The sequence below is a fragment of the Mustela nivalis genome (genome assembly GCF_964662115.1).
Source record: "Mustela nivalis genome assembly, chromosome: 15".
Taxonomy (NCBI): Eukaryota; Metazoa; Chordata; class Mammalia; order Carnivora; family Mustelidae; genus Mustela; species Mustela nivalis.
In genome coordinates this window covers 37407630-37430757 of record NC_139034.1, presented here as the reverse complement: position 1 = coordinate 37430757, position 23128 = coordinate 37407630, and the positions used below count along the sequence as shown (strand labels likewise).

Sequence of the window (23128 nt, the reverse complement as noted above, 5' to 3'; positions counted from 1 at the left end):
TAAACCTCTGCCTTCAGCTCAGATCATGATCTCAGGGTCCTGGGATCGTGCCCCGCATCCGGCTCTCTGCTCAGAGGGGAGCCTGCTTCTTCCTCTCTCTCTCTCTGCCTGCCTCTCTGCCTACTTGTGATCTCTGTCTGTCAAATAAATAAATAAATAACAAAAGTTAATATTCATGTCTCTGAGTTTCTGCTGTGTGTTGTATCCTGTCTTACTGATAGGAATATATTAGTAAGCAAAACCAGCCAGTCATGGCCCCTTTCAACTTTGGTATGCCTTTTAAAACACTCAGGCACTTGTCTAAGAGGATGTTCCTTATGGATAGGTCCTAGTAATCTGTCCGCAGAAGCAGAGGAGGAGGACTTGGTTTAACCAAGCTAGTAATAGATTAAATAGAGAATTCACTGTTATCTGATATCTCAGCTCACATGTAGAAATGCATGTTGTTCAGAACCTGGGATGATACTTTGAGAGATGTTAACATCAATAAAATTAATTCTTTCCAACTGAAGTATTTATACCACTGAATCTCATTCTTTTTAATTTTATTTTTATATTTAAGTAGTAGAGAATGGTGATTTTGGTCATTTATCATTTTAATGGTTTGATCTTTGCTTCTTCCATTTCTAGTAATGACAGCATGTTGGCTGCCGAACGAGGGTGACAGATTCAAAGCAAATGTTTTTTTAAGCCCAGCTTTCCTCGATATGAACATTAGACTGTTCTATATTTTTAGGTACTAGGAAGTTTTCAAATTTGAGTTCAAGGAGAAGTCACAATAAAAGCGAAGAAGAGAATCCTCGCTTACACAGTAAATTCCTTTTATAAGTCTATTTTAAAGAAAGAAAGGAACAGTGTGTTTTTTTTTTTAAATATTTTATTTACTTATTTAACAGAAAGATCACAAGTAGGCAGAGAGAGGGGGAAACAGGCTCCCTGCTGAGCAGAAAGCCCGATGTGGGGCTTAAGGTCCTCCTTTGCTGCTGCATCATCCTGTAGAAAAATAGTATCGCAACAATATCCTAACTGTCCCTTTCCCTATCACCAACTCACCTTGTACTCTCCTATCAGAGAAATCTTTCTTACTAAAAAAACTATGTGAACTGATGTGGTTATCACCAGTGGGAGAAAAAGAAACAAACTTATAAATTTTGATTCCCTAGAAACAGAATAAAAATCTGGACTACCTACTATGGTTTTCAAAGTTTTCTGTTAAGAGTTGAATTCTTAGAAAAATCTTTAAGGAACCACGATACTACATACATTTAAGTCTTTGTTGTTGTAAGAAAGCTTAAAAATACAGATCCAATTCAAATTCACTTCAAAAATAGGGAAAGGAGATCTAGAGAGAATTGACTTGCCCAATATCAAGTTAATGACTTATCTGAGGTACTCCTAGGTATCCATTCATTTAACAAATGTTTACTGAGCACCCACTATGTGTCAGACACTGCTCTAGGCCTAGACCCTTCCTGTACAGTAGAAGACACACTGTTAATACATGATCCCTACCCACGTGGTACTTCTATTCTAGCAAGGGAAAGTGATAAACATTATAAACTAAACATAGAGCATGTTATTTATAAATAAAAGATACAAACAAAAGATACAATATGCTAGTGGTAAGGACAAAGAGGGAAAAAACAAGACAGCAAAGAGGAGAGAATGATATTTTGGACAGACTAGCTACGGAGGATTTACTTTGCCACACTGAGTAAAGACTTGCAGCCATGTAGACCTATCTGAAGGAAGAACATTTAGACAGAGAAGGCCTGTAAGCCAGAGAAAGACTCTAAGAGGGAGCTTGCCTGAAATGTTCAAGGAAAGCAAGGAGGCCAGGGTGGGTCATATAAAGAAAAGTAAGGAGGAGAGTAAGAGAAGGAAGAATACTAGAAACTGTTGGAGAGCCTCACTGTTTAGAGATTTAATAGTTGGAGAGTTTTCATCATATGAGTCATAAGATTTGACTGCTGTGTTGAAAACACACTGCAGCAGGGCAAGGACGGAAGCAAGGAGAAGTAACGCAATAACCCAAAGAAGATGATAATGACTTCGACAAAAGAGGCAGCATAAGAGGAAGATATGATCAAATTATAGCTGTGTTTTTGAGGAATATCCAACAAGAATTCTAAAAGGATGGAGAAGAGTTGGTGGGGAAAGAAAGGTCTCAAAACTCCATTTTTGGCAAATCAGAGACTGCAGTTGCCCAGACTGAGACAGGAAAGACCACAGATGATGGTGGTTTGGGGTATGGAAATATCAGGAGCTCAGGTTTTGTTTTGTTTAAGATTTCTTTATTTAGAGGCACCGGGGTGGCTCAGTCAGTTAAAAACGTCTGCTACTTCTCCCTCTGCCACTACCCCTGCTTGTGCTCTGTCAGATAAAAAATAAAATATTTTGAAAGAAAGATTTATTTATTTCAGAAAGTGTGTGTGTGCATGCATGCTAGTGGGGGAGTATTAGATAGAGAGCAAGAGAGAAAATCTCAGGCTCCACACTGAGTGGGGAGCCCGACTCAGGGATCAATTCCACAAGTCTAAGATTGTGACCTGAGCCAAAATCAAGAGAGACATCCTTAACCCAACTGAGCCACCCAGGAGACCTAAGAACTCAGTTTTGAACTCATTAAGTTTTAGATGTTCCAAGTGGAGATGTCAAGTTGGATATATTGTCCCTGAGTTGCAGACATAGTCCCAAAGCCCACGGCGGGAGTATGGGCTGGATATGCAAACTGAAGTCATTAACATATACATGATATTAATGTGTATATGATATTAAAGCTACAGGCAGAAAAGTAACAGTGACAGACCTCTGGGACCCTCCAATATTTAGAGGTGGGGGAGCTGAGGTAAAGCTAGCAGAGAAGGCTGAGAAGGAGTACTCAAAAATGTCAAAGGAAAACAAGGCAAATATGGTATTACCCTGGAATCTGAGTACCAAAGGGGATTGAGCAATTGTGCCAAATGTTGAGGACAGATCAAATAAAATGAAGTCTGGGCGGGGGGTGGGGGGAACACCAAAAAAACCAGCAGAATTTAGCAACATGAACGTCACTATGTATTTTGAAATAAGAGTTTTCATATTATGGTAGAGGTAAAAAAAAAAAAAAAAGACAAAACATCTGATTAGAGACAGTTTAACAGAGAATGAAAGGTGAGAAACTAAATAGAAAGTTATTGTGTAGTGAATGAGTCAAGAAAAGACTTGAGGCGGGAGGGGAGGGCTTGTTTAAGAAAAACAGTGCCTTTTCTGCTGCCAAGAACATTCCACCTCGTATTGCAGTAAATTCTGTACAAGTCCATCTCCACATGGATAAACTGGTAACCTGTCTGAGGGCAAGAGCCACACCATGCAGCTGGTATGACCAACCGTGACCGTAGACACGCTACACTACCGCTGGGGACTCCGTTTCCTTTTTCTTGAAATACTAGGAGAGCCTAGAGATCTGGTCATATTGAAGACCCATTTCAGTTCTGATGTTTTATGATTTTGTAGCCGCTCCAAGTCTTCTGAGAAGTATTTGAGGAACAGAGAACAAATACCACACACAAGTCTCCCCATCAAAATTTTAGTTTACTGAAAGTAATACATAAAATTACCAGATACTCAGAATAACTGGAAATTTTATGTTTCCCCCAAACCCTATTACATTTATTTCAGTTCACTAATAAAATATCTGTAAAAACACAAGAAACCTTATACTAATATTCTGGGAACACTCTTTTTTATCCTATGACAGGAGGATAGTTAAGTAAATGGGCTTTTAGTACGAGAGCAAAAAAACCCCAAATACCCCAAACCTCCAAGCTCTTTAGAAAGAAAGAAGAAAAAGAAAGAAGACTCCGATAGAAGGCCAATCTCTTATTTTAAACTAGGCTGATTTAAACTATTTAGACAATGTCTATTTTTATATAACATTTATTACTCATCTATAACACAAATTAGAGATCCTGTTTAGGAGGAGATTAAGAAAAAGTTTAGTATTATGGCAGGGTGCTTGGGTGGCTCAGTGGGTTAAGCCTTTGCCTTCAGCTCAGGTCATGATCTCAGGGTCCTGGGATGGAGTCTCACATTGGGCTCTCTGTTCTGTGGGGAGCCTGTTTCCCCTCTCTCTCTGCCTACTTTTGATTTCTCTCTCTCTCTCTGTCAAATAAATAAATAAAAATCTTTTAAAAAAGAAAAAACTTAGTATTATGGCTTTAATTCTCATAAACAGATGCACTCCATGTTAATTCATAATTGCTTGTGAACTGATTATTTACTTGGCTTGATTTTGTGCTTTAAAACTGAATCACAGGGGCATCTGGGTGGCTCAGTGGGTTAAGCCGCTGCCTTCGGCTTGGGTCATGATCGCAGGGTCCTGGGGTCGAGTCCCGCATCAGGCTCTCTGCTCAGCAGGGAGCCTGCTTCCCCTCTCTTTCTTTCTTTCTTTCTTTTTAATTTTTTTTTTTAAGATTTTATTTATTTATTTGACAGAGAGAGATCACAAGTAGGCAGAGAGGCAGGCAGAGAGAGTACTCTCTCTTAAATAAATAGAATTTTTAATAAAGAAAAAAGTTAATGTTTGCAATAATCTCATAAGGCAAAAATATATTCTTTCTCTTCCCCAAACCAACCAATGCCATCCTGCATATTTTGATTATCTTAGTGTAAGTTTGATCATCTAGTTTAGGTTATACCTACACTAAGATCATATAGGTAATCTGAAAGGGATAAAACAGATTCTACCATAAATGATATAACCCTTACCTGTAGTACTTACTTCCAGTTATATATGTTTGTAACTTTAAAAATTCTATCAACTTTGGTTTCCTAATTCAAGAATGACTTTGTGTTTTTAAGAATTTCTCATGAATTCTACCTATTCATTTATTCATTCTACCTATTCTTTTAATACTCCTATTTAAAAGAACTTTCAATAGCCTTGTAATACTCACAGAATAAATTCCAGTACAAGATTTTATTGAAGTAGCTGGGTGTGGAGCCTCATGTAGGGTTTGAACGCACAACCCCGAGATCAAGACCTGAGTGAGATCAAGACTCTGACACTTAACCAACTGAGCCAACAATGTGCCCCCAATACAAGATACTTCTGCATCTTGATTTTGGTCTATCCTATAGTAGCTTCACTTGTGGCCTTTTTACCTCCTAACATACGCCCCACAATCCAACTCTGCTGAACTTATTCAGAGCATTTCATGCTTTCTAACTCCGTATTTGTTGGCCTTTCTACCCACTGAATCTCCTGCGAAGCCCTTCTCTCCATCATTACGAGGAGGAACTGGTCATTTTCTCCTTTGTACCTCCGTCTGTATTTTGTAAATTATCTAACAGACATATGAATCACATTGCTTATGCATTCACATATACACTTAAGCATTGTTAAAATGTACAAAGCACTCCCAATAGGTTTTGAGAACCTAAAAGTGAACAGATTTCCTTCATAACTCCTCCTGCCTACTCTGTTGGAATATCTGGTGAAGAACATGGCGTTTGGGTTGCTTTTTTTTTTTTTTTTAAATCATTTGTTTACATGTCTCTCTGGTCATTTATTTTAGCCTGATAGCATTCCTGACCCCACAATAGTATGGTAATAAATATTTGCTGAATGAAAATATTTGGAAGTTGAACTAAATATTGGCTCAATGATAAATCTGTTTTTTTCTCTTCCACACAAGCCAAACCATTCTCAGGTCATTTCTGTATACGCCTCAATTACACAAAAACTAAGGTCCCTTCCGCATTTTCCTGAACGGTCCAGGATCTATGAATGGGTTGGTTAAGCCTTGGTCTGCAGCCCTGTCTGGAGATCGAGGCCTGAGCAGCAAGCTTTACATTTGTTAAGAGAGGACAGTTTCTGGGTTAGTCCCCACGCTTACACCTGAACATCTCATTATGTTAATAGACAATGAAGAAAGTTAAAGGGAGAGAGACAGACACAGAGAGCAAAGGAGTGAACAAAAAAACCTCTCAAAAGAGTACAACAGATTATCTAATCATGGTCCTTTCCCTCAACTTTTGATCTTCTGTCCCTTTCAGGTGTTTACTTACGCAGCCCTCTGTCAATAAACTTCCCTAATTAGAAACAAACTGGTAAATGTTTCAGTAAAAAGGAATATTCAAATAAGATACTTAGCCTACAGGCTTTCATGTTTCATAATACTGTACAGATGGAACAATTAACAACTTCTTTAAACTCTCAGTTTACTGTCATCACCAAGGATACACTTCAGCTCCAGCTAAACTGCTCTGCTTCTCTTCTTCCCTACTTCAAACCATACCCGTGGTACAAATGAAACTTTAAAACTTAGAAGTATTTTATATTTATAGTCATTTTAGGAAATACTTCTTAGATATACACAATGCTCTCAGTATTTCAATGTTCTCAAATTTCCTTTTTTTTTTTCCTCTTTTTTACCGGCTTAGAGCCCAAGGTGGGGCCTGAACTCACAACCTCAAGATCAAGACCTGAGCTGAGACCAAGAATCAGACACTTAACCATCTGAGCCACCTCTGCACCCCCATGTTCTCACAAATTTCTATCTCCAGGTGTTGCTCCTAAACTCCAGACTCTTAACCCAACCTGACACCTCCAAAAATGTCACAGTCTTCTCAAACTTAACATATCCAAACCTGAATTTCTGGTCTTCTCTCCAACACCTACTCTATCCAGTTTTCTCCAGTCTTGGTAGACAGTGAATACTTCTAGCTGCTCACACCAAAAGCCTTGGTTACTGACTCTTCTTTCTGTCCTACAGTCATATCCAAAAATCCCGTTGGCTCAATCTTCAAAACATACATAGAATCCTAGAATCACTCCGCTTCATTGTCATTATCGTGCTGCAAGCCATTGTGTGCTCTTAATCTGCAGCAGCCTCAGGAGCCCTCCTGCTTCTGTTCTTCTTTCCCTACAATCTAGTCTTAAAGCAGCAGCCAGCAGTAATCTATTTAAAACACAAGCCAGATAATATCACTTTTCTACCTTAAAACTCCCCTTAGCTCTTTTTTTCACACAAAAAATAAGTCTTCATAAGAGCTTACAAGGACAAGATCCTACCCTGGCCCCAACCTCTATGATTGTATCTCTTCCTACTTTCAGCTCACTCCCTGTCTTCTAGTCCCACTGACCTCTCCTTGCTATCCGAGGAACATCACAAGCATTATTCCCCTCCAGGTCTGTGCACAGCGTCTTCTCACTACCGGGGAGGCTGTTCAATGAGATATCCAGGTAGCTAACTCCTTCACTTCCTGTGGTAAACCACTGTACTAATAGGTACTAAGCTGTTCAGACTTCTAAGTTTGAAATATGACTCTGCCTCTTCTCCTATAGAGAAGCACAGTCTATTTCTCCATCCCTTAAATATGCGGTGGTCAATGGAATAAGAATAAGACACAAGCACAGGTCTAAAAATGATAAGGACACAGGGGCTTACCCTCTCATGCTGCTGGGATCCCTCTTGCCACCACGACGGTATGAGAGCTGCAGAGACAGACCCCCAGCCTTGTGGGCCACCCTAGAGTATGCATCTCTCCCCTGCTGAGTCAGCTCTGGTCTGAAGAATCACCCAGTCGTAAAAAAGAGTAATATAGGGGATATACTTAGTTGCTCAAAAATTATGACTTGCTCCTTTAAAGCCAGGATTAAAAACCACCCTCACTGTGGAATTCTATGCCATTTTGATAACACCCCAAACTTTAAAAATCTCATAAATATTTTGAACTTTGGAATTTAATTTGAGCCACCTTAATATACATTTCCCAAACTTAAGGATGTTAAAATAAACATGCATAATCTGCTTTACAGATTAAGAATTCAGACAATTACAAGTCAGAAAAGTCAGTCTCCACGACTTACCAACCTCTCTCAGCCTTGACTCTTCCTACTGTTTCCCCACTATCCTTTCTCCCCATTCTTCAAGACTCCGCTAGAGGTCAGCTGAATGAAACAATATATAAGAAAAGTGATGAAACCTTAAAAAAGAAATAGTGAAAGAGAATGTGCCTCTGGGCAATAAATTATCTCAAGTATCTAAATGTAGGAATAGAGAGATTAAATAGAATAGGATTTTTTTTTTTAAAGACATCTGATACTCTTGGGGTGCCTGGCTGCTTCAGTCGGTGAAGCATCCGACTCCTCATCTCAGCTGAGGTCTTGATCTTGGGATTGTTGAGTTGGAGCCCAGAATGGAGCCCAATTAAAAAAAAAAAAATTGATACTTTCAAAAACAGAAAGCAGATACTATTTGCAAACATAGATTATAATAAAAATGACATCAGGGACACTTGGCTGGCTCAGTCAGTGGAGCATGCAACTCTTGATCTTGGGTTGTGAGTTCGAGCCCCACGCTGGGTGCAGAGATTACTTAAAAATTAAATCTTTACTAAAAAATGGCATCCATAAAACATTAAATTCTATTTTGTTTCAGAAGAAGATACACAGAAGAGAAGACTGTTCATTAGTATTTGCTGATGATCTCAAACCACTGCTAATCTTTAAAAAATCCCTATACCACATTCTTCCTAATAGATATTCAAACGTAATAAAAGGAAAAGCACCAGAAGAAAATATAAACACCTGTATATTATTTGGTAAGGAATGTCTTCCTATGTATGACATAAATGGGAGTAAAAATACAAGGAAAATGATGACATCTGACTATGTAAAAATTTAAAACCACTATAACCAAAGCTAAGGCAAAGGAAATACAAGGGGTATATGTGACCAAAAGTCCTATAAAAAAGAAAAGGAAACAAAAGCTAGACTTTGGTTTGGTTTCCACAGCCAAATACATACATTGAAATCCAGCAAATACTTTACGAAAAATAAAGTTCATGCTCCTCTTACAAAATCAAAACTAGAACTATCAGGCAACATCTTGTGGGTGCGTATGAAAGACCCTACAATGTGGAGCTGCCTCCATGGGCTCACTGACAGAAGACAGCCTTGGCCTCTTCATCAAAATTTTGAACAGTGGGGCCCTTGGGTGGCTCAGTCCATTTAAGTGTCAAACTTGATTTCAGCTCAGGTCATGATCTCAGGGTTGGGATCCAGCCCTGTCACAGGCTCTACACTCAGCACAGAGTCTGCTTGAGGTTCTTTCCCTCTTCCCCCTCCTCCTCCCCATGTGTGTGTGTGTGTGTGTTCATGTGTGTGTTCTCAAATAAAAAAATCTTGATCAATAAACATCCGATTGTGTTTTATTTTCTTTTCAAGATTTTATTTATTTGAGAGAGAGGCAGAAAGCATGAGTAGGGCAAAGAAAGAGGGACAAGCAGGCTCCAGGTAGTCCAGGGAGCCCAATGTAGGGCTCGATCCTGGGATCAAGACCAGAGGCAAAGGCAGACATCCAACTGACTAAGGCAGCCAGGCGCACCTCCCAATTCCATTTTAAATTAAAATACAACATTTAGGGATGCCTGGGTGGCTTAGTCAGTTAAGCGGCTGCCTTCAGCTCAGGTGATGATCCCAGGGTCTTGGGACTGAGTCCCACATCAGGCTCCTTGCTCAGTGGGGAGCCTGCTTCTCCCTCTGGCTCCCACTTTCCCTGCTGGTGTGCGCGCGTGCTCTCTCTTGCTCTGACAAATAAAGTCTTTAAAAAAATAAAACATTTAAAGTAAAAAGTTTCATGCATTTAATTTTATATAAACTTTACATCAAAAGAAAAAAATAACTAAACAAACATGGAATCTATAGTCAATGCCAAGCATGTTAAAGTATTTGGATGGAAAAGTACTAATACCTGCAATTTACTTTTGATAAAAGGATAAATGTGTGATAAGGCAAATATTATAAAATGTTAATGATAAAAACTAGATGGCAGATACATGAGCAAAATTCATCTTTGCTGTATATTTAAAAACCTGTGTAGTAAAATACAAGAGAAAAAAACTACTATTATAGAATCAAACACTCTAACAGAAAAATTGGGCACTGAGCATGAATATATATATGCACTTCACAAAAGAAATGTGGCCAAACACAACAGATAATGTTCAAAGATACTCATTCTTGAACCTTAAAGCAGAAAAACAATACCGTTTCCCCCTATTAAAATAGCAAAGAGTAAAATAATTAGGGGGGGTCCAGGGGAAATAAATCGTCTCATAGGCTATTCATGAGAGTAAAAGAATATTATTCCAGCAGGCAATTTCACAATCAAAAAGGTTTAATGTATAGATCCTCTCACCCAGCAATTTCAATCATAAGCATTTGTTCTAACAAAAAAACAAAGATGTAGATAGAAATTCAGCACTATCATTCAAAATTATTAAAAAAAAAAAAAAAAGGACCGTCAGGCAAATCAGATGTTATAGGGACTGTACCTCATCATATTGAACATACCGTATCACTCAGCTGTTAAGAATGATTATCTGTATAAAATGGTGTAGACATGAAAACATCTCCAGAATACACTTAAGTGAAATATACAAGTTACAAACAGTCTATGTCACGTACAATCAACATTTATGCATCTGTGGTCCACATTTCAACATCTGAAGTTACAGTTAACTGAAAGTTAACAGTATTAATACTGTTAAGGTTTTTATGATCTTTATTATTTGTTTTTCAGTATTTAAGTAGTTTCTACATGCTGTATAGACTCAGGATACAGTTTACCTATAGATTCATGTTAACAATTCAGGCAGAGTCCCTGTCCACATATGAAGGAAATCAGCAAAGTGACATAGTGACCAAGAAAACCTACTTTGACAGCCTCTCTGAAAATGTGACAGCTGCTTTGAGACCTGAATGATAGGAACCCGCCATAGACAGCGGAGGCTATGGAATATTATTAGTAGAGGAAGTTCTAGGAGCAAACAAAGGCAATTCAGTAGGAGTAAGCACCATGCTTCTTAGAGTGCAAGGAGGGAAGAAACAAGAAAAGCTGAAGTACTGACACTGAACATGTTACCACTTTTACAATCAGGAAAAAGGATCAAGCTAGTTTCATCCTAAAACACTAAAAACTTTTACTACTACCCAATCATACCAGAAGACAAAATTTTGAAAATCTTTCCTTCCTAAGTGCTTGCCCTACATCTCATTTAAGTCATGCTAGAGCTATTAAAAAGCAGAACATTTCAAAGTAAAGGATTCTCAGAGCAACTTTCTCCAAGGCCATTCACAGAAGAGATGCATGAGAATCCTCTAAAGACATGTGCACCGTGCAAACACACATTCCTGAGTCCTACACCTAAGGTTAAAACTGATTAAGTGGGACTCAGGATTCTCTATTTTTTACTTCCCTGAGGACCATAAATTAGTATAGTGACAGAGAGACCTCCATACCTCCAGAAGCCTGACTGCCCTGTATATATGTAATTCCATATTACCATATCTAGATTAAATCCATGAGAAGGTCATATTTGCATTGGGTAAATCCTATTTAGGGCAAGGTGTGTAATGTGTTTTTCAAACATTTCATAGATCCAAAAAAGATATTCTTTAAATTCAGACTTTTCCATAGAAACAACTCCAATCACTGGACAACCTTAAACCCATCTACCACTTTTCTCACTCCCTTCACAACCAAACTTCCTCAAAGATTTGTCTATATTCCATTTCTTCACTTTCCACTCATTTTTTTATTCATTCTAATTGAATCAAACTGAATCGAATCGAATCAAATTATACCCCTATTAAACCACTAAATCTATAAGTCAATGACCACACAGGGTGAAAACCAATTAATGATTTTGGAACTTGTTTTGTTAGACCTAATAAATGCTCTCTCTTGGTTTTCCATCAATTCTGGAGTACTTTTTCTTAGTCTTCTCTGCCCCACTCCACCACCTCGTCACTGAACACAGAGAAGTTCTAAAGATTCCACCGAAAGCACTCCTCTCCAAACTCTCCCTGGGCAAATCCATCCATTTCTGGGGTTTCAACTACCAAATCAGAGAATAAAGGTGAAAATCACCTCTGCTCAATTGCCCTTGACAATCCCCTTAAATTCACTCTTGAGGTTTTAGCACATCAACAGGTCACACTGGCAACCAATATATCATCCGAATAAATATAAATGAACCATTTTTCCCTTTGGCATTCAAGCTCCAGATTAAGTGGGTAATTCATATTTAAAACCTACACGGAAGAGAAGATACAGGATTTTTCTCCTTATTCCCACTCCACATCACCTCCCTACTCCCTGGTTTAAGCCCATCTACATCTGCCATCTCTGCTTAAGATAACATTCAAATCCTTTTTTTTTTTTTAAGATTTTTTTATTTATTCATTTGAGACAGAGAGATACAGAGAGAGACAGTGCATAAGTAGGCGGAGAGGTAGAGGAAGAGGGAGAAGCAGCCTCCCCTCTAAGCAGGGAGCTCCACTTCATCCTGGGACCTGGAGATGATGACCTGAGCCAAAGGCGGACGCTCAAGCATCAGAGCCACCCAGGTGCCTCAACACTCAAAATCCTTGTGGTGGCCTACAGTGACTTCTATGATCTGATACATGCCCTGGTCACCTCCCCCAACTTTTCACACATCACAGCCCTCAGGATCTTCTTTCACCTTCCAAAGGAGACTGTTCCTTTCCCTGCTTTGGAGCTTTTCCAAAATACTACTCCCTCCTGCCTCCCCACCCTTTCCTTCCTAGCCACTGCTTACTCATCCACCACATCTCCATTTAAATGTCATCTTCTTGGAGAAGCCTTTTCAATGTAGCCCCTCCCCCTACTCTGTCAAGGGTCTCCCGGGTATGTAACAGTTGTCTCCTGCTCTAAACTGTAAGCTTCATGAGGATCTTGTCTGCATTTTTCATGGTTCTATCCAGGTATTCGGCAACTAATACCTGAATATCCACCAAATAGCCTCAGTCTCATCACAGAGGTTTTTATAATCTTACAACTTTAATATCCAAATATAAATTCAAGTTTTCCTTTAAAAAAACCTATGGAAAAATATACATAACGTAAAATTTACCATCATAACCATTTTTAAGTGTACAGTTTAGTGGCAATAAGTATAATCATACTGTTATGCAACCAATCTCCAGAATTCTTTTCATCTTACAAAACTGAAACTCTATATCCACTAAACAAATCCCAATTCCTTCTTCCCCCAACCCCTAGCAGTCATCATTCTAATTTCTGCCTCTATGATTTCGATTATACCTGATACCACAAATAACTGGAATCACGCAGTATTTATTTTTCTGTGACTATTTTATTTCACTTAGTATGATGTCCCCCAGGTTCACCCATGTTGTAGCAAATTGCAGGATATCCTTCCTTTTTAAGATGAAAAATATTCCACTGTATGTATACACATTTTGTTTATCCATTAATGCACAGAAGAACACTTGGGTTATTTCTACTTTTTGTGTGTTGTGAATAATGTTGCTGTGAAAATGGATGTACAGAGCCTCCTTGAGACTCTCCTTTTAATTCTTTGGGGTATATAGCTAGAAATGGGATTGCTGGATCACACAGTAATTGTTTCCATTTTTTTTTTTTTTTGAGGAACCACCATAATGCTTTCCATAGTGGCTGTATGTACCATGTTACATTCCCATGAATAGTATACAAGGGCTCCAATTTCTCCACATTCTCTCCAACACTTGTTATTTCCTTTTCTTTCTATAGCAGCCATTCTAATGATTGGGAGGCTTTGCTTTTTTTTTTTTATAAACTTCATGTGCTTTCTTTTTCCTACAAAGCTGTGGTAACAAGTCCCATTAAAACATGCACCCCTAAACTAACCCAAGACATTCCAGAAGCTAATGAAAATAGAAAAGAGACAGTCTTTGAAAGCAGGATTTTTTTTTTTTTTAAAGATTTTACTTATTTATTTGACAGACAGATCACAAGCAGGCAGAGAGGCAGGCAGAGAGAGAGGGGAGGAAGAGAGCCTGATGCGGGGCTCGATCCCAGGACCCCGGGATCATGACCTGAGCCGAAGGCAGAGGCTTTAACCCACTGAGCCACCCAGGCGCCCCTGAAAGCAGGATTTTAAAGAACAGTAAAATTGTGGTTCAGGTGCAGTGGCAAAAAACCAACAAAACAAAAAAACAAGGGAAAACAAAGAAACGGCTTCCCTACTCATATCTGAAATTCCCTGATGACAACTGCCTGCTTGGAACTCAAGGAACTTAACTATGTTCTTCCTTCCATCCTGATACTTCCCCTCACCCTTAACCACACCTGTGTATCTTCTCAGACTGCTAGGACCCTGTCTGCCATCAGTCTCTTCCAGTCACATTCTTACTTCCTACTTCAGCTCTTACCACTGGGTCAGTGCCCACCCTGCTCAGTGGGAGATTGAGTGGTAGGGCCCTAACCTTCCCAGTTAATAGAGTCATCTGCATGCCGTGGCATAAGGGAGTATCAGTGATAAATTACAGACATCAGGAAAGCTGGGTAAAACAAATCCCATTACAATCTTGAAAGTTCAAATTAAATGTTTAATTAAATCTGGGAACAGATGAAAAGTTATATACAAAGCAATATATCAACACATCCTAAATCAGAAATGTATCCTAGGTTTGGGATTTTAAATCCAAAAGAGAGTTTAACTAAATCAAGAGATTTAAACAAAGAAAGATTTAAGATTGTTTAGAAGGATTGTCTGGACACTTCACTAGCGAAGTAACTTCCCAGAGAGCTAAAACAAAGCAAAAAAGGTTTTAAATCAAAGTTATTTAATAGTGAGTAGTCTTCATTCAAAAATAAAATTTTGAATTTGCAAACACAGGTGCGCACATAAAATTTATGAAACAGATGTTACCTCTTTTTTTTTTTTTTAAGATTTTTTTATTTATTTGTCAGAGAGAGAGAGAGAGAGAGCGTGAACACAGGCAGACAGAATGGCAGGCAGAGGCAGAGGGAGAAGCAGACTCCCTGCCGAGCAAGGAGCCCGATGTGGGACTCGATCCCAGGACCTGAGCCGAAGGCAGCTGCTTAACCAACTGAGCCACCCAGGCGTCCCCAGATGTTACCTCTTTAACAAAATTCAAGTCACCTATACTGGAATTACTTTTCAGAGAACAAAATATTTATATTTACATTTGTGAAAATGAAGCCAGATGTGAAAAGTAAAAGGAGACGCTAGCTACCATTAATCCTAAAGTAATCACCATTCCAGCATAAAAAGGCAAATACTATACAATAACAAACAGCAAACTAAAGATCAAATTAAAATTTTCTTTATATAAGTACAATGTCATTTACAGTTTTAAAGCCAATACGATAATGAAACCATTAAAGATTAAAAAACAAATACGTCCCCAACTTTACTGGTTCTTGGTCCCAATACTTAGGAAAGGAGCAAATGAACCATGAAGTATCTCAAAAGTTACTTTCCATACCTAAACGATATCTAAATAATACTGCTTTTTAATAGCAATGTACTTTGTAAACCTAGATAAACATCTGCATTTTCACGATTCATCGTCTACTTCATATAAACTAGAGTATACATCAACTGTAGAATATAAGATATAAATGTTGCAAAAAAATTTATACAAGTCACCCCCCAGTCCCATTCCTTTACTTTGGAATAGTTAAATGAAACCATTTAAAGGATATCATGATATATGTCATGCTACACTTTTCAGAAAAACTCAAGGAAATAATGAGTTACTTAAAATCATTACTATTCTATTTGAAAATCTCTTCATTACCAAAATATAAGGTTCCTGAGGAAGTATCAGGTAACTGAAGGGCGAGGAGTCCAGTTGATACTTCAACCATTCTCCTCCTCAGTCTAGAAACCACATTCAGAAAGAATGCACCATTGCTGACCTCAGAATGCTGCTTCAGCCCACTTCTGCTTTACTGTTAATACAAATTTCAAGTGCTAAACAGCTACTCCACCCCTCCTGACACCTCAGGGAATATAAGCCATTTACAACATCGAGCTGTAAACAGCTCTTCTGCTGGGAAAGTTTTATTTTCTCAAGTTCTAGACAGAACCATTGCCTGAGTTGCAGAGACCAAGAAAGTCTTTCACAATCACTATTTCATTTTGAGTCAAATTAGTTTACCAGTTTAATTTGTGAGCAGACTGCCCTTCTAAATAACTAACACTGAATAAAATCTAAATTGTTTACATAAATACACTTAAGGCAATTTATCAAAGCCTGGACAATTTCTAACAATAAAATCCAGCTCTATAAAAAAATAAGAAGGAAGTCACTTTCACTTAGCCAAAGAAAAGAGGGAGGGTAGAGAGTTTTCAAATATTTCTCAAGAGCTACAACGGTCAAAAACAGTACCATATGTATTATAACATAGGATGAAAAAATTAGTACAGGGGTGCCTGGGTGGCTCAGTGGGTTAAGCCTCTGCCTTTGACTCAGGTCATGATCTCCAGGTCCTGGGATGGAGCTCCACATCAGGCTCCCTGCTCAGCAGCCCCACCACCTCCCTCTCTGCCTGCTTGTGACCTCTGTCAAATAAATAAAATCTTTAAAAAAAAAAAAATTAGTACAATAGAAGGGGAACAAAGACTATTTTACAACATGCCACTTTTTTTTTTTTTTTTAAGATTTATTTATTTATTAGAGAGAGAGAGAGAGAGAGCGAACAGGCACAAGCAGGGGGAACTGCAGGCAGAGGGAGCTGCAGACTAGCACTTGATCCCAGGACCCCGAGATCATGATCTGAGCTGAAGACAGAGGCTTTAATCCACTGAGCCACCCAGGCACCCCTCTTGGCAACTTTTTTAAAAAAATTATTCATTTATTTGACAGAGCGAGAGATCACAAGCAGGCAGAGAGGCAGGCAGAGAGTGCAGAGGAAGCAGGCTTCCTGCTGAGCAGAGAGCCCAATGCAGGGCTCAATCCCAGGACCTTGAGATCATGACCTGAGCTGATGGCAGGCTTAACCCAATGAGCCACCCAGGAGCCCATCCTAGCAACTTTTTAAGACTATTGACTGTATTTTAAATTTCCTTTACTTAAAAGCCTCAGAAAAAGTTCAGGAAACAAATTTCAACCTTCCAACCCACATATACCAACAGAGAAGAACCATGATGAGTTCGAAAATAGAGAATTTCAAATGAGTGAGGTTTTATTAGGATTCTTGATGATATTAGGTCGTCTAAGTACACAGGGTGGCAGTCTCACAGCCTTAAATTTGTCTCTGGATTCAATGTACAGTTTTAGTATTCAAAATGCCACACACACACATAAAGGTGGGCAGCAGTAGTTTACTGTCTGACCAACCCTAGGAGTAACAGTTGCGTGTTCTCTCCAAATAAATGAACAAATAAATACATATTTATGCTTTGTAACCTCCCTATTTCTTTTAGGAGTATTTACTTCCTGGCATCTTCAATTTTTTCTTCCATTTTACTTTTTTTTTTTTTTTTTTTTAAATCTCATCCTTTGTATTCCACTGCTACCACCCTATTTAAGGAGAGAAGAGAGACAAGGACAGCTATCAGATTATTTCTGTACTTCCGGAGACGCTCCACCTTGTTTAAGGCCTGATGCAAAGGGAGAGTGGGAGCAGAAACAGGAATGGGCAGATGAGAGTGGACACTACAGACACAATCCTTCCATCCTCCGGTTCATCATGCACATTACCACCAAATTAGTTTCATCAAAAACTTTTATCACTAGAAATCCCTTTTCCCAGCTAAGTAAATTCCTTATCCCCAAATTCAAAGAGCTTCACAATCAGAACCTTCTAAAATTTCCTAAGTGCTCTGGAAGAGGTAAGGGAATCTGTAAAATAAACTTTGAATAGAACTTCCAACTTCCTGGTTTGCATTCATTCATTCAAATACATTCTGAATGTTCTATGAGTGCCAAGCACTGTTCTAGGCGTTGATGGTATAGAAGGGAACAAATCGAAGTCCCTGCTTCAAAGTTATTCTCTTGACTGGAGAGTCTTCAGTGGAGAGTTGTTAAAGGTAAGGGGACAGACCCCCAAGTACTTCTAGCTCTCCACAGGTAAAAAAGCACCACTCAAGGCATACAACTCGTTGTGGGGGGATGATAAAGACACCAGGGATCTGACAGCACCAACATTGTCTGCTGCAGGCTCTAATCTATTTTTGCAGCCTTATTTCCAATTCCTATCCTGCTTGTATCCTCAGCTCAGCCAAAATGTGCTAGTGACTGTTAATCTGCCTCTACTCTGGCCTGCTTCTTTCTTAATGCCTTGCTTTCCACTATATCATCACCAGAAAATGCCTAACCAGACTTCAAAGCCCATCCCAAATGTTGCCTCCTATAGGAGGCCTTTTTCCATTCACTTCACATGACTCCAGATGTGATATCGTGGAGGGCCCCAAGCCATATAACCCTTGGCTTTGTTCCCTCTGATCATCTGTCACACTATGAATTGTATCATAATTATCTGTATAGATTAACCTCCTTCATCAGCTCTTTACTGAACACTTGCTACATCCAAGGAGCTAGAACTGCAGTGTTAAATTATTCCACTTATATTTTTAAATGCTTACTATCCAAATGATAAAAATAAAATGCAGAGACAAAATATTATGTAAGCTTTTTATTACTTCAATCTTTTAAGTTTTGTTGATATGCTCTACATACCATAGTTCACCCAAAGAATAGAATTCAACGTTTAGGTTATTTACTGAGTTGTGCAACCATTATCATTATTCTAATTTTAGGACATTTCAAACACTCTAACAAGAAACCTTTATCTCCATTAGCAGTCACTCCAAGCCATGCCCCTGTTACTACTGCCCCTTCACCTCCCAATCCTAGGCAACCATAATCTATCCTCTTTCTCTCCTAGATTTGCCCATTATGTACAGTTCATATAAACGGAATCATATAAAATGTGGTCTTTTGAGTTGGCTTCTTCTGCTTAGCATAACCATCTTGAAACTGATCTATATTATGTTATGTATTGGCTCATTCACTTTTATTGCCAAATAACATTTGATTGTATAGATACATCTTATTCATTCAGTTGAAAGGCATTTGCACTTCTACTTTCTGCTTAGGAATAATGTTGCTATAAACAGGTGTACAAGTTTTTGTGCAGGCAGGTTTTAATTTCTCTTGGGTAGATACCTACGAATGGAAAGGCTGGCTATGGTAAGTCCATGTTGAACATTTTGAGAGAACTGTGATCCTGTTTTCCAGACTGCACACCATTTTACAGCCTACCAGCATTGCATGAGGGTTCCAACTACTTCACTATTGTTTGAATCTTAAAGAGCAAGAATGATTTCACTATTCAGTATCCTTACCCTCCAGGAGTTTATACTCTAGTGGGAAAAAAGGTTAAGAAATAAACAGAAACAAGGGAATGTGTTAATTTCAGGTACTAAGAAAAAAAGGAGAAAACAAAAGAATAAAATAAACAACAAAAAAAAAAAGGGTGATCAGAAAGACCTCACTGATGTTGACTGAAATATGAAGAGCTGGAGGGGAAATATTCTAGGCAGTGGAAACACCAAGAAATAAAAGTGGGAAAACAAGTTTGGCATGTTCAAGGAACAAAAAGGAAGCCAGTGTGGCTGATATATAATGAAGAGGCAGAGAAGGGAGGACATGAATTTGGGGAGGTAAATAGAGGCCAGATAATATTCAACCATGGCAAAGTCCTTGGATTTTAAATGCCATCATTTTTTAATCCCTTATGTTTCTTTAAATGTAGGTATTCATCTGTGTAAACATTTACTGAATGGTCATATAGCTTCTGATTGTGCCTAAGAGCAGCAAATCTTAGAGACTACTTGGGCAAATACATACCACTCAATTAGTATCCCTTTACTCTGTGGCTCATGAGGGGACACCTAAAACACCTAATGACTATCAGTGCCTTTTTGGTAACAAGGCACAAACACATAGAATGAAGCCTTATAAACTTATCACTGACCCTTAACCAATTTAAGGTGCATGCCTTATTGAGAGCAGCTAGCAGCTCAGTCTTAGAATATTAAGGTCATTTTCAATAAAGCATGCTAGTAAGAATATAGTTGTAGATAATGCTCATGATTTAAACCAAGATTTCATTCTTTCAAAATGAATTCTGACTGCTTTTCTATCAATTAAAAATTACTATTCAACTGATGAACATAAAATACGGGCACAAGTCTCTACATTGCTTAAGGTTTTTAACAGAGTAAAGTTTCACATATTACTGCTATATTTGTTTTTTCAAAGGAGAAAATGCTTTGAAAACTCTAGTTACATACATGGTACTCCTTTGATAAAAGAACCCGTTATCTAGTCAAAATTTATTAAGGTGAAATTCTCTTCTACCATTCCAGCTTGATCTCCCATGCCTCTTCCTCCAGACACTGTGTTCAGACAGTGTGCCAGCTTCATACCGTTGACTCCGCCTCCTCCTCCAGCCCCGCCCCCCACCTTCCACTCCCCTCAGCTTTAAGATACATTCTCCACTTGGAGAAATCCAACCAGTTCTTCAAGGTTCAAGGCAAACACTCTCCCCTCTACCTCTCTTTGCCAGGTCTTGGGAGTAAAAGTGATGTTCTGTAACTCTGATAGTGCCTTACCCTGTTTGGCCTGGTACACAGTATAGGAGTCTGAAAAATACTGTCACCAAACTACTCCCTTCAGCAAACCTTTAAGTATACAAAAAGCAAAGCTATTTGCAATTCCTGGGTGCTCAGTTGAAAATCATATCCATTTTAGCACCTTGGTACTGTATGATACCACGTCAACACAAAATGCAAGGTCAAGAACAATTAAGCCCTCTCCAGAGACAAGGCAGAGGGGTCTTTCCCTCCTTCCAAATTCCGACGGAGTTTTTTAGTAAATCGTTTCTCAATAATGACACAATCCTACTCTTCATTTAAATGAAACTTTCCCCACGTAAATAAAACGTTTCCACTTGCATGACCTATTCAAGAATTGCTCAATTCTTGCAACTTTATCCGAAGCTTCTGAAGATATGTATTATCAAGAGTTTAGGCTGTAAACAATGCGCACAGAGGAGGTGGAAGATTCACCCAAGGTCAATCCCGAGCTAATCGCAGGAGCGAAAATACAATTCCATTCAGTACTGTGTCCAAAACCTACTAATACGATCCTGAACATCGGGAACTTTCAAAAGCGTGTGACGGTGCTTGTAAATACTCAAAGATTTCAGCTAACCAAGAGGTAAAATATTTTAAATTACGGAAGTTTACTTACAATATAAAAGTGATTAATCCTTAACCATGCGCATCACGTTAACAGATTATTTCAAAACTCACTGTACGGTTAAAATATAAAAGTTTGGAAATGCGCTCACTAACCACCACTTCTGCTCTTCTCAATGCACTGGCCAGAAACCCATCCACAAGAGCCACTTCTTCCTTCTCCAATTGTTCCCAGAGGCCCAACGGACTAAACATTATAGCTCACCCCATCTTCTAATTTCAGCTTGCATTTAAGATAACGCTTTTGTTTCATTTACAGCTCACATGCTGCTGACACAGCTGCCCCTTCTTTGTAATAAACACAGGGCTTCTATATTTAAAAATACAGTGAAACTTTGTTATAACATCCCCTCCCCAGTCTCCAGCCAATTTTCTCTCTTCCAAGCCCCACCTCCACCCCAAGATTCTTCTATCGGCGGCGCTCAAAACGTTAGACCCTTTGGAAAGTTAAATTTCTTCCCTAAAGACATCTCATCATAGTGGTATTTTTCTTCTCCGCGGCACGTGCGCGCGCGTCCGGGTGCGCGCTTTAAAGCGGGGCCGGAGGATTGGGGGTGGAGGGGGGGGATTCCCTGCCCCGGAGGCCTTCCCAGGCAGTGGCACTCAAGTGTGTGGCTCCGGAGTCCGCGGGACTTTTGTGCGCAGAAACCAGCGCCCCCGAGGTCAGGCTGGGCGGAGCTGGCCGGCGGGCTCGGCCGCTGCGGGACAGCCGGGTGGACACGCGGCCGATCGGGCGGCGACCGGCAGCTACGCGGACGGGAAAGCGCGCCCGAAGGCACCGAGGCTCGCCAGACCGCCACGCCGCCGCGCGCCCCGCGACAGGCGGCTTTGTGCCGGGGGGGGGGGGGGCGGCGGGGGGGGGGGTGTCCCTGTTAACAGCAGGCGGAAAGAAACGAGGACTCCAAATGGGGCGCGGACTCCCGGCGCCGAGGGCAGGGGGTGAACACGCCCCACATCACTTGGGACGGTCGGAAAACTACGGCCGCGGAGGGTGTGGGGCCGGGGGGGGGGGGGAGTGGTGCGGGGGGCGCTGGGAGGAGATAAGACTAGGCCGGAGTTAATCATCACCTCCCGAGCGTCTGGAAAAGGACGACTCGGGGCGGAGGGGCAGGAGGGCAGCCCCTGGAAAGTGAAACTCCGCTGGCAGAGGAGGGAGGTGAGGGACCCAAGCGCACTCGCTCCTCCAGTCTGCCCGGCGTAGCACTAATGTCCGTTTGTCACAAACTCATCAGAAGGAGACAAGTAGAGAGTCAGAATAGGGGAAACAAAATAAGTAAGTTCTCCCATTCGGTTTTTTTTTTTTTAAAAGTGTTACTTCGTTCCCATACCGGGAGTCGAACCCGGGCCGCCTGGGTGAAAACCAGGAATCCTAACCGCTAGACCATATGGGAAGTGCTGATAGACACGCTGCCGTGACTCACCTGACAAGTGCACGCGCCCCCACTGCCTCCGCTCTGCTTCCCCACGTCGCTGTTCCCCCCGTCGCCTCTGCGCCACTCGAGCCGCCGCGGATGCCCACGCGCTCCCCGAGCGAAGGAACTAGCCGGCCCGTGTGCGCGGGCGTCGCGGGGGCGGGGCGGGGCCACTCCGCCGCCTCCGGAAAGTTCTGAGGCAAAGCCCAGCAACTCGCTGCCCCGACACCAGCTGTTTCACCTTTCTTTTTCTAACTCCGCCAACGGACCCCAGCCTACAGGTCCGGGTTGCTTCGCTGGTCAAAGTGCGTGCGGACTAGTTGGCAAAGTTGAGGGCGGCGACGTCTCGGGGAACAGCTGTTTGCGTTGGGGCGGAGGCGGCGCGCGAGCTCCTCGGCCACGAGCCAGCGAGCCTAGAAGGGTGGAGGTTCTGGATCCCAGGGGAAGAGAGAGAGTGAAGGCGGGATGATGCGGGGACTTGAGGCGTGAAGTTCTTGTCCTTCGGCTCAGGTCCCGTCGCGCTTTCACCCCTTCTGGGTGACCTCAACCCCTTTATACCGACCCCACCTCTCAGGATCCCAGAGTACCGCCCCGTAGGGGGAGGGGAAGAGGAGGAG

The 23128-nt window shown here is 40.5% G+C and overlaps 1 protein-coding gene across 2 annotated transcripts in view; it reads right to left on the bottom strand.

The window, feature by feature from the left end:
• Window positions 1-23096, bottom strand: part of ELF1 (E74 like ETS transcription factor 1) — a 107560-nt gene extending 84464 nt beyond the window's left edge. The window contains exon 1 of one of the 2 annotated variants that reach the window (XM_082701385.1): window positions 22521-23096. The gene's annotated coding sequence lies outside the window, so the exon portion shown is untranslated. The remainder of the gene's footprint in view (window positions 1-22520) is intronic. The other variant, XM_082701383.1, reaches the window with a different exon arrangement.
• Window positions 23097-23128: the final 32 nt, after the last annotated feature.